At 39.4% G+C, this 18,075-nt stretch overlaps 1 long non-coding RNA gene and 1 pseudogene across 2 annotated transcripts in view; both read right to left on the bottom strand.

Moving 5' to 3' along the window:
- Positions 1 to 18,075, bottom strand: part of LOC123793159 (uncharacterized) — a 215,740-nt gene that overhangs the window by 132,428 nt on the left and 65,237 nt on the right. The window lies entirely within an intron of this gene.
- Positions 12,455 to 18,075, bottom strand: part of LOC123793563 (tubulin alpha-1A chain-like) — a 50,383-nt pseudogene continuing 44,762 nt past the window's right edge.

Here is an 18,075-nt window from a genome sequence, read left to right as displayed (position 1 = left end):
ACCTAAATATCTCATATAAGAAAGTCTCTATTATACATATCAGCCCTATAGCAGTCAGTTTGTGTTTTGTTTTGTTTTGTTTTCATTTTTGCTTTTTCTGATAGCTCCTTGGCTAATTCATTACCATCCTCAGGATAATAAAATAAGGATTTTTTTTCTTACATTTTCAAAATTTGTTGAGTTTTGTTCATCTGTATTGTGAGGGAAGGCCAAATATTGAACAGCTGACTGTGAACTAAAAATTTACCATGCAGGCATAGGGAGTAAAGGACTCCAAATTCCACAAAATCTTTAATTCTGGGTAAACAACACACACACACACACACACACACACACACACACACACACAAATGCAAAAAAAGTACAAAAAGTGTCCCACAAAAAAACTGCAGGTTTGTACCATGGGCACATCTAGATCCCACAGTTGAAAAATTAATGTAAAAATTTACCTCAAACAAGTGATAACTACTAAGCAGAACCAATAGAAATGAACCCCAAAAAGCCTGAGTTCTCCACTTTAAAAACAAATGGCTAAAAATGAGCCAAACAGTAAAAAATCACAAACTTCACAAAAAAGCAATCCATCCGAAGGGGGAGTCAGCAGATGTGACCACAGGAAATGAACACCTTCAAGAATTCAAGATATTAGAACAATCTGACTATACAATAAGTATGTTAGAAGTTATTAAAGGAAGGATAATAATAGCTAACATTTATTTAGTGTTTGATTTGTAAAAATATAATCAGTTAAGCAGCTTGGATAGATTTGAAGAAACACTAGAATTTGCACAGAAAAATGAAATTATAAAAAGTATGAAGAGAGTTTAATAATTGTAGGCTATAGAATTGAAAGATATATATATATAGAGAGAGAGAGAGAGAGAGAGAGAGATCTTTTTACCTTTGAGTTTCAGAAGAAAAGGACTCAGAATTGAAGAAAGACCTAAGTCCTCAGATTTAAAGGGCTCTCTGAGTACAAAACAGGATAAATAAAAGTAAGCCCGCACTTAGAAAAATGGCAGTGAAACTGCAGTACATCATAGATAGAGAAAACCTTAAAAGTAACAAAAACAAAGAATGAAAGACAGATTACCTGCAAAGCTATGATATTTAGTTCCCAATAGCAACATTCCTAATGTCTTCAAAGTCCTAAAATTCTAGATCCAGCTAAGCTCTCATTGAAGAATTACAGTGCAATAATAAATATTTTTAGAAAAACAAAGTTGAAAAAATTTATCATTTGCAGATCTTTATGGAAAGAATTGAAAGACAAAGAAAATTGGACCAAGAAGGAAGGAATAAGCTGAAGGAAAAGTAAGCCAGGTCATTGGTAAACATAAGGTAAATGTACCAAGTATATTCTTAAAAAAAATACCAAAATAAATTTTAAAAAAACATTAAGGGAGGGTTACAAATGAAGTAGACCTAAAATACTGGGAGAAAAAAACTATTAAAAATGGTTTGAGGAAAGTAGAATTAAACCATTGTAAGTTTTCAAGAAAGGTAGAGATAGCACTTTGGTCTTTTTTAAGTCAATCATGCATGTTAAAATTTTAAAGGTTACCACAAAAATAGAAATAACATGTATAATATCAAAACTGTACTAGGGAGAAGAAGGAATAAAGAGAAGTAAGCACGGAGAAATAAAAAGCAGCCAAAAAAAGGGAATGGTAAAATAAAGACACACAGAAGGAAGAACAAATAAAATCATATGCATTAATAATCATAATAAGTATGAATGGATAAGTTTGATAGTTCACAGGATACTTTTTAATCAAATTTTTCCAAATCAGCTATGAGCTGAAAGTGACATATTGAAAACATATGACACAGAAAGGTGAAAATAAATTAATGGAAAAGGTACACTATGGCTTCTCCAAGAAATCACCAAGGGCTAAAGACTGTAGATGATACTGGTTCTTAGGACAGGCAGAGAGGACAAGGATAGGAACAGATGCTGATCTTGGACACCAAGCTGAGCCATCTGGTCAAAGACATGATGAAGTTCCTGGGGGAGATCTTTTTTTTTTCTTCCTTGACTTCCTTCTGGGGCCATTTCTTGAGAATGAGATATTAAAGAAGGCAGTCTTTCAGAGACATAAAAGGGGTCATTTGGAACCATAATGACTCATTAATCTAGATGTCAAATGCTCCAAGGAAGTAGTAACTGCCATTCATGGTGTCATCATCTAGGCAAAGCATCCATTATCTCAGGAAGACTCCTGGGGAAACAAACCAGCAAACCCTATTCTCTGCTTGCAAGGTGGCTGGGCGCTGTGATTCTGATCCCTTCTTTCCATAGTGGCAGTGTTTCTGTTCCTCCACCCAACAGGCTGCTGCTGATCAATGGTATTTTGCTGCCACCCTGGGTAACTTCGCTAAAGCACCATCTCTCACTCCGACCTCTGCAAGATTAGTCTTCTTCTTTTTTTTTTTTTTAAAGATTTTTTATTTATTTATTCGACAGAGAGAGACAGCCAGCGAGAGAGGGAACACAAGCAGGGGGAGTGGGAGAGGAAGAAGCAGGCTCATAGCAGAAGAGCCTGATGTGAGGCTCGATCCCGTAACGCCAGGATCACGCCCTGAGCCGAAGGCAGACGCTTAACCACTGTGCCACCCAGATTAGTCTTCTGATCCGGAGTTCCCGGATCATCTTAAAGAGCCACACTTAGTGACATTGCAGAGAACTCAGAATTCTGCTGTGACCATGCCCATGAATTTTTTTTTACCAGCAAAGTAAAGTGAATTAAATCTAAGGGGAAAAAAACTAGATATACCAAGCAAGTGTTAAAACAACATAGACTTTTGGACAAAAAAAAAAAAATTCGTAGGAAAGGAAAGATTAATAAAAAGGAAAATTGCACTAGGAGATATAACAATCCCAAACCTGTGTGCATCTAAGTTGTACTTCAATTTTTTCAAAGCAAAAATTGACAGAATTACAAAGAGAAATTGACAAATCTAGATTTCATAGAAATTCTATATACCTCCTTCAGCAACAGATAATATAAGAGGCCAATAAAGTCTCTGATACATAAGAACTGAAAAACATTAAACTAGCAACTCCCAAATAATCCCTTATGGAAAATACACTAAGTTCTCTCCCAGCCATATGAAGAATTGTCCTAAGAGAAAACTGAAAACCCACCAGACTTCACCAGGACTAGCCAAATGAGGCCGGTTTCCCCTTGTGCCTAAGAAAAAATCAGGACTAGAAACACTGTTGGGGGTTAAGAAAACAACCCTAAAAGGAAAGCCGAGAGCCCAGCTCAACACTAGAGAGACAGAACAGTGACCACAGCACTTAAGAAGGGGCTTCTCAAGCTAGGTATCCACAGACTCCAGGGAATTAAGCTTCTAAACTCATTGGAGCAGGCAGCTTACATGTAAAGGCCAGCAGTGTCAGGGTGGCCAGTTATATGTGGTAGAAATTGGACTAGGCCATAGTGGGTGATTTGGACACTCAAGCCAAGCTGATTGGTCAACTGAAAAGAGCAGACACTTCTGGAAATGGAGAGTTCAACCAGGCTTACAGGGAACAATAAACTTACACAAGGTGAAGAGTTTAGTTCTTAACACACCATGGCCTCCCTCTTTCCTGGTTCAGCCCAACCAGCCTCCTAAAATACCCCCACTTTAGAGCCAGGAAGAGGCCAACAGTCTTTTAGAACAGTCTCTAAACAGATACTGAAATTACTAACTCAAGTGGGTTCATTCTGCTGTTGAAGATCCCAAGGATATGGGGAGGTACAATAGGTTTTCAGGCAGAAGGTAGTTAGGAATAAAATTTGGAGGCCCTGCTCCCACACATGCAAGCTGTGTGTCTCACATGCAGGTTACAGGAAATGAGGGCAGAGAGAGATTAAATGTCTGGTTTAGCCAGTGAGCTGCAAAGCCAAGATTAGAACTCCAGGCTCCCTGAGCCACTTCCTCTGTGTCACACTGTTGCCTTATTTCCTGTTTTCCACTCTGGCTAATCATTACATGAAATATGAAAACCAGTCATCAGGCTAAAGAATGTAAAGTCTTCAGGTAGTTAAGGATGTTGTTGATAAAGAGCCAAGAGAATGCAATCTATATGTAAAATATTATCCCATATGTAAAGTAAATAGATGTGAACTCCAGCTATTAGGGATAATATCCTGCTTCATTTTGCATTTGGCTATTGGTTTCATCAAAATTAGACATGTTAAGAGTGAGGCATGCTGAAGTTTCTCCTGTTCATTTTTAGTTTAGTTTTTCAACAAAACTTACTACTTGAAACAGCAAGAAATGAGTCGATCCAATTAATAAACCAATCTAGAACCTATATAATTTTGCCAGAGTCTTCAAATATATATTTATTGATCATTTTGATAACAAGTAATAGAAATAATGTATTTTGCAAGAATACAAAGTAAGGCAATGAATTCTTCCTGTAAAGGGGTAAACTAAAGACATTCGTGAAAGCAGATGGCTTGTTCTGCTATATTCATTCGTTATGTGTTCATTACTGCTATTTGTTCATTTTTATACTTTACACCAGAGACTGGTAAACTTTTTCTATAGTGGGCCAGATAGTAAATATTTTCAGCTTTATGAGCCATACGACCTTGGTTGCAATTACTCACCTCTGCCACTGTAACAAGAAAGCAGTCATGGATGGTATGTAAACAGATGAGCATGACTAGATTCGGCCCCAGGCTGTCGTCTGCCAGTTCTCTGCTCTCCAGTACAAACCATATTGTGTGGCAGGACAGGGTAGCTTGCCAACTGAAGTATATAGTCTAAACAAGTCGACTGACATTTTTGTATGCAATTAAACTTACTTAATCTCTTCTCTTTATGACTTATTTATAAGTCTTATTTCACCGAGAGTATAAGCTTTTTTGATGATGGAGACAATAATTTCTTAATTTAGTCTTTTCCCTGAACTTCACACAGATGACATTTCCCAGAGGAAAGAGCACGGGCTTCACTGTCAAACTGATCTGAATTCAAATTCTGGTCCTGCCACTGATTAGCTGTGTGACACTGGCTGGGTTATGGATTCTCTGCCTCCATTTCTTCATCTGTGAAACAGGATAATACCTACTTAATACTGACTATGCAATGACATGTAATGGAAATAATATACCTTCTGTAAGAACAAAGGCATTGAATTCTTCATGTAAAGGGCTGAAGATATATTCATGATAGCAGATGGCTTATTCTACGTAAAGCACATAGTAACTGACTGAGTCTGAGTCCAGGTCAAAATCCTATGTGTGACCTTTCGGGTCTGACCACGGGCCATTAACAAGGCTCTTCCTGGCAGGCTTCATGGGGCAGAGCTGTCCTCCTCACGCTTTAACAACAAGATAGTTTACAAATAGGGCATCTGTATTTAAAACAGGATATACTCATTTTCTAAACTCACTTTAAAAACCAGACTTTTCTTTATAGGTAACTACCATAAAATAGAGGAAGTGGCCTCATCCCAAGGAAAATTCAAAGACTCGATCAATTCATGGCCTTACATTTTTGTCCTCAAGGCTCTTTTGAGGACAATGCTTGAGAAGGAATACCAGTATCTGGCCACAGGGAGGGTGGCAGTACCATCTCCCCTGGCTCCCTTCAGCTTAAGGTACGTTACCATATACGGTGGTGGTAATTGTTCCCACTCACATCCACAAAAGCCACTTGTTTGTATCCTAAGATGATGTAATGGCTAAGGCTTGTGATTTTTTGTGTGAATTACTTATTCAACATGAGCTTGAAGGGCTAACACAAACTCAAAACCAATTTATTTGCGGTGTAGCTGTTTACCAATCCAGTGATAGAGGAAGGCTCATTCTATGGTAATTACTGTGGTTTATACAATGTCTCAAGTGTATTGTACAGAATTTACAACCCCAGTATTACAAGGTAGGAAGCAAGCAATGGGTGATGAAGGCAACATTCCAGGCTCTATTTGTTTGTTTGCTGCTTATTAAGATGAAAGGGCATCATGTAGCTAGTATTTCTTCCAACTAGAATGGAAACAAATGAGGTGCCTTTCAATTTCCAAAGCACGGGAAGTGTGTTACTTTGGTTAGGACAATGCTGATCTAAACCCTAAAGGTCACAGAGCCCAGATAAGAGGTCACACTGCCAAGAAGAAAAAGAGAAGACATTAAAAGGATTGATAAACGAGAACACTCTGCTGTTGTTTCATTTTTCTCCTGGATGTTATAGAAGAGATAAAGTGAAATCTCAGAAAACAGAATCTCCTGGTGCCTATGGGAGAGGATACAACATGCTATATAACACCAAAGAGACAAAATCGTATTGCAATTTGTGAGCAGTCAGGGGAAGAAAACTTGTTTTGGTTCTGCCAAGATTACAGAGCACATGAGAAGTGAGAAAAACACTAAGAGTTAGCAATGAACACCTTAGGGAAGAAAAAAAAAACTTCCAAGGATTTATTCTTTATAGATAATTAATTTGGGGATCACTCTTACTGTAGCTGAATTCCCTGAACACATTTATTCGCAAACTACTCAGAATGCTTCCAGGCCACCATCTTACCAAACAAGCCATCTTCAGTGGCTGAGAAAGAAGCTAATTCCCTATTATCCAGAGTAGCGGGTAATTAGCAAGGTAAATCGGCTTGAGGAAAGATGTACGATGCATTCTACAATAAATATAAATGATTGTTAGAATATCTGTGTGCTGTTTCCTTTTGCTAGCTCTAAGTTAGAGCTTCCAATCTGTATCTAAATATTGCTTCTGTCAGAGATCTGCTCACTGATACCAACACCCATGGGTTACTGAACACCTTGGCACTTCTATTCATCTTGTTTCATCTCCATGCCAATCGCTCAAGGTAGATTTTATGTCCATTTACAAAATGAGGAAAGTGAGGCTCTGAGAGATTTGGAAAGTGACTGAAGACAAAGAAGTAGTAACTTGTGGAGCCAGGATTCGAGCCCCAGGCTGCTGATGCCAAAGTTTATGCACTTTCCACTCTGTCATAAGCCACCGGAATTTGTCTCAGTATTGTTTTATGGTCACAGAGTGATGCTGACTTCCTGACAGGACACATGCAACAGGTCAGTGCCTATCAGCTTCACACTGACTCCTACTCAAAAGAGATTTCAGTCTTAAGTTATAAAAATTGCACAAGAAGTACCTAAATAGACTTTATTTGTGAAATTCATAAAGCTTGGAAAGAATGGAAACTGAGGAACTGGTCTTCTCGTGCTGGTCTTTCTTTAGCAGAATCAGGACAATAACTTGATTTCCTTCCCAGTCATCTTCCATCCCTTCCTCCCTCTCTGGCCATAGAAAAGTATCCAGCTTATGTTGACCAGCTACTTTCATACATCCCATTCTACTAAGCTTCTGTTAGACCTTAGTTTCCCCCAGGATTTTCTCCACCCATGTTTGGGTTAGAATTTCCATTCCTAAAGGGCTCAGGAGCACCAATTTTTTTTTATGTTCAATTAGCCAATATATAGTACATCATTAGTTGTTGATGTAGTGTTCAACGATTCCTTAGTTGCATATAACACCCAGTGCTCATCACATCACGTGCCCTCCTTAATACCCATCACCCGGTTACCCCACCTCCCACCTCTCTCCCTGCTGTACTCCTCAGTTTGTTTCCAGGAGTCCATAGTCTCTCATGGTTTTGTTGCCCTCTCTGATTTCTTCCCATTCAGTTTTCCCTCCCTTCCCCTATGGTCCTCTGCACTATTCCTTATGTTCCACATACGAGTGAAACCATATGATAATTGTCTTTCTCTGCTTGACTTATTTCACTTAGCATAATACCCTCCAATTCCATCCATATCCATGCAAATTGTAGGTATTTATCCTTTCTGATGGCTGAGTAATATTCCATCATATATATATATATATATATATATATATATATATATATATATATATATATATATGCATGCCACATCTTCTTTATCCATTCATCTGTTGAAGGACATCTCGGCTCCTTCCACAGTTTGGCTATCGTGGACATGGCTGCTATGAACATTGGGGTGCAGGTGCCCCTTCTTGTCACTACATCTGCATCTTTGGGGTAAATACCTAGTAGTGCAATTGCTGGGTCGTAGGGTAGCTCTATTTTTAACATCTTGAGGAAACTCCATACTGTTTTCCAGAGTGCAAGTACCAGCTTGCATTCTCACTAACAGTGAAAACAGGTTCCCTTTTCTCCACATCCTTGCCAACATCTGTAGTTTCCTGTCTCAAGAGCAACAGTCTTAACTGAAAGAGACAATTGAACCTCCAGTATTACAACACTTCATATAAAACAGAAAAAGTATAATTGTCTGTACCCATAAGGAGAGTCAAGAGCCCACAGACCTCCTTCCTGGGAGGACCTCAGCTCTCACCTCTGCTCCACTTCCTTCACTTGCTCCTTCCTATCTCGCTTGGACCTGGATCCTGCTTTTCTTGTTCAACTATTCACATTCTCAAACTTGTTAAGATGTGGAAAGAAAACAATGTCAGAGTCTATGTGGCAGACTTCAGGCCCCACCCTAGCCCCAGCTTTCTGTTTTGTCTAGAAAACAAGTAACTCAGCCTCCAGTGATCAACAAAACCTAAAGAAAGGTCATCAATTCCCTTTGTTGCTCTCTGCACTCTGCAGGATTATTTAAAATTTTTGCTTTCACTGATCTGTGCATTTTTGTCAGACAGTTGTTTACACAGACTAAGAACATAGAGACTGTCCTCCCAGCTCAATGTGTCAAAAGACCAAAGTCATCTTCTCTTTCAGCTGCCACTACCCCCTGCCCTCTTCAACTGGCACACAATCAGGTGAAAGGCTATGATTCAGAGCTCTCTTCCACCACACACACTACAGGGCTGAGACTAGGGCTCTGGGTGACAGCCTGCCTGTCCCCCACTGGGCAGCCAGGTGACCTTGTAGGAGCTACGGAACTTCTCTTGGCTTCAGTGGCCCCGTAAGTCCAATGAGCGATATTAATAGTCCCCCTCTCACAGAAGCATTGTAAGGATGAGATTAAAGAATCCATGTGAGCTGCTTAGCTCAGTACTTGGCATTGTTGTGCTCAATAAATGACTGCTGCTCTCATTACTCCCGAAGGGCCTTTTTCTAAAGTCTCTGCTTGTAAGAGGCCTGGGAGTCGTGGTGCTCAGATTTTAATAAGTGCCCAATAATAACAGACACCTTCTAGAAAGAGTTTGAGTATGAACTTGTTTCCAGTGCAATGACACTTTCTACTGCTGGCTCTTGCTGGGACCCCACAGAGATATGCTCCCCTCAAGGGCCAGCCTCACACATACATGCACGTCTTTGGTTGTATCAAGATCACCCAACCCTACGAAAGTCAATCATCCACCTATTTTGACCCCTGAAATCCATATATGAGGGCAAAGCCCTTCATCCCTTAATTGGAGATAATGCTTAAATTCTAAAAGTTCCCTTTCTGTACATGCTTTATGCCCTAACACTCTGAAGACAGATTATCCTTTCTTTCCTCCTAAAAGTAGTCTCAGGACCATCATAGCAAATTAAGAGGTTGAAGAGCAAGCCAAAGGGTAGAGGTTGGGGGAGAGGATAAATTGTATGCTGTCATTCTTTTCTGTATGAATATTTAGACAAAGATGGTAGTATCTCTTTTCCCTGTTGCCCCTTCTAAGTGTAAGTATGGTGGGAAAAGTTCCTTCTCTTCCCCTTGCCATGGTTAACCCCATATGAACATAAACAAGGAGATTCAGCTGTCTGTTTTAAGAAAAACCTCAGAAGAGAGAATAACAATTCCATGCAGATGGTGAAAGGAGGAAAATACTGTTTTGGTAAAAGACCCAAGATATTCTCCAGGCCAATCCTGAAGGTCTCAGTTAATGAACCATTATTGATCAAAGCACAGACTAAATGCAGAAAGAGCATGAGGTCGACAGGATGGAGTGAGCAGGCCAGGGCAGGCAACACAGAGTGGGGTGACCAGGGACAGAGAAAACAAGGACAAGAGGAAATGGGAGGAAGAGACTGCAGAGACCCAAAGAACTCTGTACCATTAGACTGTCACATAATCCTAATCCATGTGAGGATGCAAGATTTACATGTATCTCAAGCTCCTCTCTGTGAAACTTTTTTTTTTTTAAGATTTTATTTATTTATTCGACAGAGATAGAGACAGCCAGCAAGAGAGGGAACACAAGCAGGGGGAGTGGGAGAGGAAGAAGCAGGCTCATAGCGGAGGAGCCTGATGTGGGGCTCGATCCCATAACGCCGGGATCACGCCCTGAACCGAAGGCAGACGCTTAACCGCTGTGCCACTCAGGCGCCCCCTCTCTGTGAAACTTTTAACAGGATACCTTGGTAAGGTCTGAAGAAGCTCCTCAAAAAAGTAGCTCAACTACAGAATCTTCATTTCCCCACAACAGCCAAGAGAGTTGGAGACTAGGGATGAACAGTTTAAAGAGTTTTAGAAACTAGGGGCACCTTGGTGCCTCAGTTGGTTAAAGTGTCTGACTCTTGATTTGGCTCAGGTCATGATCTCATGGTCATGAGATGGAGCTCTGCCTCAGGCTCTGTGCTGGGTGTGGAATCTGCTTAAGATTCTCTCTCTCCCTCTCCCTCTGCCCCTCCCTTCCCACTCTTTCTCTCTCTCTCTCTCAATCTCTCTCTCTCTCAAAAAGAAAAAAAAAGAGAGAGAGAGAGAGTTTTAGAAACCAGAACAATTGAAGGAAATATGAGGTATTCTTTGTAATAGCTTTTAATGAGGGTTTCGCCTAGTAATATGACACTAGACACCACCTGGACGGGGACAATGAGGTTTAAATTTTTTGAGAAGATATTGTTCTCTGCCGTATACACAGTGTAGTTGCTCCTTGTATCAGCTTTTTTTTTTTTTTTTTTTTTTTTTTTTTTTTTTGCTGTGAGAAAATGGACCCTGCATAGATCAAGGAATGTCCAGTGTTAAATGACAGGAAAAAGTAATAATGGTGGAGCATTCACAGGTACAGTGCAAATTTAATTACCAGACCTCGGAAGAGTACAATCTCTAATTGTAGCTACTTCCTTTTTTTCCTTTACAGCTGCCCCCTTGCCCTGCCCTTCACCGATTTTTTTCCCATAGTAAAGACGCAAGAAGCAGCTGCTCTGGAATTAGAAACCCTCTATCCTACTAATTAGATCTACTTCGCTACTGGCTAAGAATAACACATGGGATATCAAGGTTTATCTTTTAATAAAAAGTACATTTAAATTCATTGTTTCTTTGGATTTTAATAATATTCCTTGAGATGACTTTTATTTGATAAACCATATTGGGAATCACTGATAGAGTATATATTTGTTGGATATTTTTCTAAATTTCTTCTTCTGAAGGAACATTTTTTCAGAGGAACATTGTTACAGTTCTACAATCCCTCATCCACAATTCCAAAACCCAAAAAGCTCTGAAAATGGAAAGTGTTTCATAACACAGTTGGCATCAAAAACTGATCTGACCTGCTCATTTGAAGTCAAAACCTGACCTGAACTGGCATAAGCCTATTTACAGTTTTCATTTATCCCACAATGTACTGTAAATGTAAATACACTTTTCTGCAGAACTATTAATGGGCTTTATTACACAGGGCTGCCCTAGACCCCATTTTACATGCTAAATGGTACATTACTATTATAAAATCTGAAAAAATCTGAATTCTTGTACACAGCTGGCCTAATAAGCTTCAGATTAGAATTCATGGTTCCATAAATATTTGTTAAATAAATAAACAAATGAACTAAGGACTTCATGAGTGCATGTTTTACTGTCTAACCCCAGGGCTAGTTTTTGAGCAATGGCTCTGATTCCCTTTGTTATCACATTAGACATTCATCTAAAGAGAGAGGAGCTCTGAGTCTTCGGCATTGCCAACAGCTTCCAGGTTTCTCTTGTCAAATACAGTGATAAATGGAGGTTGAGCCCTGGGCATCCATTGGATCATTATACCACATAATTTAACCACTCATTCCTCCATTCATCCACCAAATATTTATTAAATGTTACCACCGGGCACTATGTTAGTATAAGAAATACAACAATGAATGAGACATTCTCTCTATGCTCTAAAAACTCCTATTTGTATACAGAGAACAGACTGGTGGTTGCCAGAGGTGGGCATGGGGGGCCAAAATGGGTGAAGTGAATCAAAGATACAAACTTCCAGCTATAAAATAAATAAGTCATGGGATGGAATGTGTAGCATGGTGACTATAGTTAATAATACTGTATTCCATACTTGAAAGTTGCTAAAAAAGTAGATCTTTAAAAAGTTCTCATAACAAGAAAAAAATTTTTGTAAATTTGTATGATGATAAATATTAACTTACTGTGATCATTTCATAATATATACAAATATTGAATCATTATGTTAGACATCTAAAGAATTATATGTTACATGTCAATTATGCCTCAATAAAAAATAAATTTTTAAAGTGAAACTAAAAATCATGAAAAAAATGAAAAAACCCTATTTGTAATATCAATATTATGAAGCAGTATGTTAGAAATCTAAAATTATCTTCTCCTATATAAAATAGTCACTCATGTTTTCTAACACATATATTAAATTCTACACCATATCAGGCATTAAGGATACAAAAGTGAACAGACCTTGCCAAGGGGGCACTAACTCTAGTGGAAGAGGAAAATGTATCATTTTGCAGGCATCCTTACATAGTGGAAAGAAAATTCCTATCTTTGGCTAAGAAAGTCAAAAAGCTTTCCCAAAGGTGGGGATGTCTGAGCCAGAGCACTTGCTTATTTACCGAGACGCATAGAGAAATGTGATTCTAGGGAGAAGTCACAGCATGGGCAAAGGCACGGAGGCTGGAACTAGTTTGGCACGTAGAGCGAGAATCCACTTGGAATGGCTGCAGTTCAAGATGCACGTGGAAACAGAACATAATGAAAGTTGAGGAGAGCCAGATCATGAAAAGATGATGTTCCAAGCTAAGGGTATATACCTTTTCTTCTAGGCAGTAAGGAATGCTTGATGCATTTTTTTTCTTTTCCTTTTCCTTTTTTTTTTTTTTAAGTAGGCTCCATGCCCAGCTTGACTCACAACCCTGAGATCAAGACCTGAGCTGAGATCAAGAGTCTGACGTTTAACCAACTGAGATATCCAGGTGCCCCCTGAAGGATTTTAAAACAGCTGAGGGACATGATCAGATTTACACATGAGGAAGATTCCTCAGATGGGGAATAGTTTGGAGGAGAACAAAGATAGTGAATGTGTTTCCCGCAAGATGCCCTCAGAAGATGCAGATGAGGAATATTGGTGTCTTGCAGGGCTGGCCCTAACTGAAAGTTATGAGGCCCTAAATGAACTCATGAAGAAAGAAGATTTTCATCACTCCTTTGCCACCCTACTTTCCTATGTCTCACTTCTCCACGGAGGTCCTCGGTGACTCTGTGATGTTCAAACTGGCCAAGCTTCTTCAAAGAAAAAAATGGTATTGCATTTCTTTTAAAATGAAGGACAGTGTAATAGCAAGTACTTTTCCCTTAAAATATATTTGCTGCAAGAAAAGAGTAGATAATTTACACAACAAAACATCATTTTCGCCTTCCTTTTTCCTGGATACCTATTCTACACTTTACATCTTCTGAAAGGTTAGAAGCATCCCAAGAACAAAGTAGTAACAATGACCTATTCACATGCAGCCCCTGGAGTCAGCATAGTGTGGAATACATTTTTTGTGAATTACGGTTTAATTAATAAAATCTAAATAAAAGCAATAAGGCAACAATTCAAACAACTGCCTGTCAGTTCTTTTATATATGTATGGAACAAATTAGTGTCTATTAACTCTTGGGTAGAGCTCAGAAGAACTGAGGGGAAGGATATATGTATTCGCATCCTTTGATAGAGTATTTAACAATGACTAATTTTATCTCTTGATCTGAAAACACAATCTCTTTAGCCTGTTACTGGCTTAAGAAGGATGGAATGTGATTGACAGGGACTTTCACATCACTTGGTGTGGTTATAGTCACATGGACATCTTAATTAACAAGGTAAAGATAGTGATACAGTTTGATCTGAGATGCTTTTCTGAATTGTCTCCTTTATCTGCGAACCATTTGGCTCCATTAAATTAAGTGAGAATGCTGTCTCCTTTTGGCAGCCTCTTTTAAAATTTAGATACCTAGGAAGAAGTCCTACATGAAGCTTCCTCCAAAGTGGCTAAGTGGCTTAGAGTTACACAGCTAGCTTGGAAAAGACCAGAATCTAAGCTTGGATTTCTGATTTGCTATTTATCCACAAATTTCCTATTGGCTGATTATAACCTCATCTAGAAGCCTGATAGGAAGGTGCTTCAAGACCTGAAGTTATACAACACTGCTCAAGTAAGAAAATATTTCTTGAACATAAAAAATTGAATGCTAAGCATTACCTGACATGCCCCTCACTATATGGGCCTTAAAACACAACTACAGAATGTCAGTGGCATGAATATAATTTTTCATCTGAACTCTAGTTGGAAATCACTCACTACTCCATGAAAAACCCAGCAAGCTCATGCAATTCACCGACTCGGTCTCCTTATTTGCAAAAACAAAACAAAAAAAGATGAAATAATCTCTTCCCTGTCAATTTTTTAGAATGATTGCAATTTTTCAGGAGGACCAGGTGCTGGTCCACCTAATCTGGCTCATAGGTCAAATCTAGCCCTCCACCTGATTTTGTAAATAAGGTTTTATTGGAACACAGCCACATTCGTTTATTTATGTACTGTCTATGGCTGCTTTCACAAAAAGTTAAGACCATATGGTCCACAAAGCATAAAATATTGACTATCTGGCGCTATAAAGAAAAAGTTCGCCAAACTCTGGTTTAGATGATTGCTATCTATATACTATCTATATGCAGAACTTTGCAATATAGCATATATATTTTATATCTGGTAGAGAAATAGACCCAGGGGCAGAGGGTTCATCCTACTAGAAGATGGGACATCTAAAGCACCAACCTTGGATTGACCTAGCCGTGTGGTAAACACTCAGGAATATAGGAGGCGAGCACCCTACACTTGAGGGGTCTCTTAAACCACTTACATCAGCTGAGTCTCCAGAGCAGCCAAAAGGGACTAAGAATGCATCAAATATAAATAAATAAAAATTTAAAAATAAACGTGGAAATGATAAGATATTATAGAATCTCACAAGATCTTTCCCCCAATAGGCTGTATATCATATGAGAATTAAGGAACCAAAAAAAGCAAATACTTTAGACTGATCATGCTGCTAAGTTCTCACTGAGAAGTCTTCCACATGCATTTATATCCAGATAAGTTCTTTTTTTTAAACCGAGATATAATAAAGTACACAACTTTCAAGTACATGCTTCAATCAATTCTTATCTGTGTGTGCAACTGAATAACCAATACTTAGATCAAGGTATTGAACATTTTCAACACCCCAGAAAGCTCCTCTGAGCCCCCATTCAGTTGATAACCCCCTAAAGAAACCAGGTATTCTGGTATCTGTCATCATAAATCAGTTATGCCTGGCTTTTGAACATCCTATCAATAGAATCAGACAGTATATACTCTTTTGTGCCTGGCTTCCTTTGCTGTGAACAAACCTCATGAATTCAGGATTGGTCACTTCCTCTCTTGGCTGTGAAGTCAGTCAAAACAACCCAAGAAAAGAACAGAAATTAGGGCAGCTGATCCACACTGCCTACCCAGATCTGGCATGTTAGCTAAAGGTAGAATCTCACTATTAAGTTTTGCCCATGCAAAAACCAGCTGCACTGCAGTTTCCAAAGGGTAAATATTGTCCTGCTCCCTAACAGCTAAAAGCCATAGGGGGAAGACTCTTCTATGTAATCAAATGCTTGCCTCAGCCTTGCCTGCTTAGAATAAAACCTGCACCTTCAGTCTGCCTTCTAAGGTCCCCACATATTTGCCAAAGGCCCATGCCTCAGCCCTGGCGCCTGCACCCCTGCATCTAGAGAAACGTGATCACCTGTATAAGTGGCCTCTTGACGGTGGACAAAGCTGCCACAAGTTTCAGCGACCCACCATGGTGAAAATCAAACCTGTTCAGCACTTACTACAGAATCACTAATGCTAAAGGCACACACCGCGCTAGAAACCTCCCTCCTCACACAATAGTTTGTTCTCACAAACTGCATTTCTTGTTAATGTCCTAAGACTCGGTCCACTGACACAGAGATGTCTGGGTCTGTGAGGTGGTCTGATAACTGAGACCTCTCTTCCACCCTGAGTTCTGAACCAACTGAGAAATAAAACAAAAGAGTCAGCTGATGGAGAGCCAAAATATTCCATGTTTTACTGATAAAGCCTAGGTTGATGGACATGGATTACATCCGCAAGCACACAGACTTCCTAATACCAAACCCTAGAATGAGAAACTCAGCAGTCTGATCACAGACAAAACTACATCACCTCAAGCCTGTCCTGACAGCATGGAAAAGCTGAGAATGTTGGCTCCCAAGGGCAGTTCTCCCCTGAGGAAGGAGCTGGGTTACATGTGCTCAATTTCTCCTTCCAAACTCACCAAGCAGATTAAATCATTCATTCTCCCTGGGGAGACACAAATGAGTGAAGCTTCCTCCACATAGAAGGAAATATCAGAAAAGTAAGAATCCTTCAACAGAAATGTAAACTATCAATAAACTATTAGCTAATACACTATTAGTATTGTTAACAGAAATATTAAGCCATATTTAAAACGTGGAGTAAATATTAATCAGAATATGTTATTAACTGATCAAAAACCCTTTTCACTGACCATAAGAGACTCTGTTTATAATTTTTTTAATGGCTTTAGATGTCAGAAAAACAATATAACTTACAAGTAGGGAATCTATTTTTTTCTCATTTATGACAGGGAATTCTTTACTCAAACTCATCAAAGAAATGGACAGCTTGGGTCTGTAACAAAGCATTGTATTTAAAGCATAGGTCAGTAAATGTATGTGAGCGTATACACTGCTACATACAAATCAGCCAGTCAGAACAACACTTTTCAATGTTTAACGCAGAATAAGCTTCCCTGTAAAAGCAGCACCTTTATGACATGTTAACTTTAGTACTCCTCTCCTTCTTCCTCACACTCTATTCAACAGAATCTATACCAACCTCCTCATAAGCCTTCTCAAAGGCAGCTATGTCCTCAGAGGCCTCAAAAAAACTCTCCTCCGTGCCCTCATGCATGTACCGGTGAACAAAGGCACATTTGACATACATCAGGTCAAACTTATGGTCCAGGTGAGCCCAGGCCTCAGCAATGGCTGAGGTGGTGTTCAGCATGCACCCAGCTCGCTGCACTTTGGTCAGGTCTCCACCAGATACCACAGTGGGAGGCTGGTAATTAATGCCAACTTTGAAGCCAGTGGGGTACCAGTCCACAAACTGGATGGTACACTTATCTTGATGGTAGCAATGGCAGCACTGACGTATTTAGGAACCACATAACATGGTACAACAGGCAGCAAGCCACGTATTTACCATGGCGAGAGTCACATTTCACCATCTGGTTGACTGGCTCAAAGCATGCATTGGTGATCTCTGCTACAGAAAGCTGTTCATGGTAGGCTTTCTCAGCAGAGATGACAAGGGCATATGTGGCCAGAGGGAAGTGGATGTGGGGATAAGGCACGAGGTTGGTTTGGAATTCTGTCAGATCAACATTCAGGGCTCCACCAACTCTGAGGGAAGCAGTGATGGAGGACACAGTATGACCGATCAACCTATTCAGGTTAGTGTAGGTTGGGTGGTCAATATCAAAGTTTCTACAACAGATGTCATTGACGGCTGCATTGTCTACCATGAAGGCACAACCAGAAAGCTCCAGGGTGGTGTGGGTGTGGGAAGGGAGGATGGAGTTGCAGGACTCAGCTACAGCTGTGGAGACCTGGAGGGCTGGGTAAATGGGAAACTCCAGCTTGGATATTACTTTACAACTGAGATACTAATTATTCAAATGATAATTATAAGTCATGAATTACCTTTGTGCAAGAGCAATCTCAGAAAGCTTAAGGTTTAAGAACAGAAGAAAGAAAAAATGCCAGAGTATCTAAAATGATGGACAAAATGTTTTTTTTTTCCAAACTAAAAAT

The sequence above is a fragment of the Ursus americanus genome, chromosome 13 (genome assembly GCF_024610735.1).
Source record: "Ursus americanus isolate L20-20 chromosome 13, mUrsAme1.1.p, whole genome shotgun sequence".
In the NCBI taxonomy this organism is placed as follows: domain Eukaryota; kingdom Metazoa; phylum Chordata; class Mammalia; order Carnivora; family Ursidae; genus Ursus; species Ursus americanus.
Note: the sequence above shows the minus strand (reverse complement) of the source record. Positions and strands in the feature narration are given on the sequence as shown.